Below are 2,764 nucleotides of genomic sequence, written 5' to 3'. Positions count from 1 at the left end.
AGTATTATACCACCACTCGGCTAATGGTAGCCACTTACTCCATGTTTGAGGAGCATCAGAGGTCATGCAGCGGAGGTAAGTTTCTAGAGTTTTGTTGGTTACCTCTGTTTGCCCGTCGCTTTGAAGATGATAGGCGGTGGAGAATCTTAGATCGACGCCGTGAACTCTGAACAACTCTTTCCAGACCTCACTCAAGAAGGTAGGGTCTCTATCGCTCACTATATCCTTGGGCATCCCATGAAGCTTGAAAATATTATCAAGGTACAGTTGAGCTACCTCGAGAGCCGTATAGGGGTGAGATAGTGCAAGGAATTGTGCATTCTTGCTCAGCCTGTCAATTACCACGAGAATGCAATGTTTACCGTCCGACGGAGGTAGACCTTCAATAAAGTCCATGCTAATGGATTCCCACACACCATTAGGCACAGGTAGAGGTTGAAGTAGACCTGGCNTGTGATTTGTTCCTTTTTGTGTTTAGATGAACGATTAGATCTCGAGTCTGATTTAGTCTCTTTGCGATGGATATGGTTCGGATTCGGTTTCAAAGTTTTAGTATTTTGATTGCTTGTAAATCAATAGGTGGGTTAAGCTTTTGATTGTTCAACATTTCTCTTTATTATATGTTTTTCTGGAGAGGTCGATATATTGAATTGTATCTATGATATTGGATGACCTATATGATATGCTTATTTCTCTCATGACATCGAATTAAATTCATAAGCTTGTTATTTTTTTCTTGTTTTAGTGCACAACGCTTGCATGATTTGGCAGCTAAATCATTCTTACTCTGCTGACATATTGAACAGTTCCTGACATAATTCTGTACCTCCAAACTCATTTTAGGCCAGTAGAAAAGGGATTTGATACGATGGAGTGTGGCATCCCTTCCTGAGTGACCGCCAACAGCTGAATCATGGAGCCATTTGAGGATGTGTAGTTTGACCTCCGGATCAGTCCCCACAACCAGTTTCCCTTTGCGACGCAACTCACCATCTACGAATGAGAATGCGGGGTGAGAGCTGGGGTTAGATTGGATGTCCGAGATGATCTTCTGCAAATGTTTGTCGGTTAGCCATAGCAGTTTCAGAGAGTCGAGTAATCCCTCATGTGCTTGTGACAGTGATATGTGCAAAAGCTGGGAGCCCGTGACTCTTGATAGAGCATCAGCCGCGTGGTTTTCCTTGCCTTGTTTGTACTGGATCTCATACGTATACCCCATCAGTTTTGAAAGCCACATGTGTTGAAAAGGGGTGGTTACCTTTTGGTTCAGTAGATACTTGAGGCTTTCCTGGTCGGTTTTGATGATGAATGGTCTGTGAGTGAGGTAGGAGCTCCAGGTCTGAACAGCATGTACTACTGCCAACAACTCTTTCTCGTAGACCGAAAGACTTTGATGCTTTGGACCGAGGGCTCTGCTGATGTAACAGATACGGTGCCCATCTTGCATCAAAACAGCTCCGATCCCTGTATTGGAAGCGTCAGTCTCAATGATGAAATCCTTGTTGAAGTCAGGAAGGGCAAGAACTGGTGCCATCGTAAGAGCATGTTTCAGTTGGTTAAACGCATCATCTGCTTCTGGACCCCAACCAAAGTTATCCTTCTTCAGCAGGTTTGAAAGTGGCCGAGCAATGACACTGTAACCTCGGATGAAGTGTCTGTAATAATTAGCTAAGCCCAGGAAGCTGCGAAGTTGCTTTTGTGACACTGGTGTAGGCCACTCCTTCATTGCGGTAATCTTGGCCGGATCAGTGCTCACTCCTTCTGCAGAGATGAAATGGCCTAGGTATTCGATTACCGTCGCTCCAAAAGTACATTTGGAGGGTTTTAGGTAAAGCTGTTGACTCCTAAGGACTGAGAAAACTTCCTCCAAATGCGTCAAATGTATTTCCCAGTTAAGGCTGTATACCAATATATCGTCGAAGAATACCAGTAGGAACTTGCGAGCGATATGTTGGAATATGTGGTTCATCAGGCCCTGAAATGTACATGGAGCGTTAGTCAAGCCAATTGGCATAACCAGGTATTCGTAATGGGCCGCATGAGTTTTGAAAGCGGTTTTGTACACATCCGGTGGGGACATTCGCAGTTGATGGAACCCTGCCCTGAGATCGAGTTTAGAGAAATACGCTGAGCCCCCCAACTCATCTAACAGGTCTTCCAACAGTGGGATAGGGTACTTGTCCTTCACCGTTTGCTTGTTCAACCCCCTGTAGTCTACACATAAACGCCAGAAACCGTCTTTCTTCTTCACCAAGACAATAGGCGATGCGTAGGGGCTAGAGCTATATTGAATTATCCCCTGATCCAACATCTCCTTCACCATTTTATCAATAACATCCTTCTGGAGAGAGTTGTACCTGTAGGGACGTTGATTGATAGGGTTGGCGCCTGTTATGAGGGGAATCTGATGGTCAAAACCTTCTCTGAAAGGAGGTAGCTCAGTAGGTTCCATGAAGATGTCCGCAAATGAGCTCAACAGAACTTGGAGGTCCGAATCATTGGAGTACTCAAAGCCGCTTACAGAGATGTGGGATAACATGGAGAGCTCTGCTGACTGTGGTTCTTCCGGTAAAGCTTGGAGGAACGCTACTTGGGGACCTTGAGCTAGTAGTTTGTTAAGATTGTTGCCTTTGATCACCTTACACCCTGATTTGGTTATTCCTCGAAGCAGATGCTTAATCTTTCCCAGCGTGAACTCCATTTTGAGGTTGAGGAAATCCTAGAGGATCGGCCCAAGTGTAACGAGCCATTGTACCCCCAATAT

This window comes from Camelina sativa, chromosome 2 (genome assembly GCF_000633955.1).
Source record: "Camelina sativa cultivar DH55 chromosome 2, Cs, whole genome shotgun sequence".
In the NCBI taxonomy this organism is placed as follows: domain Eukaryota; kingdom Viridiplantae; phylum Streptophyta; class Magnoliopsida; order Brassicales; family Brassicaceae; genus Camelina; species Camelina sativa.
Note: the sequence above shows the minus strand (reverse complement) of the source record.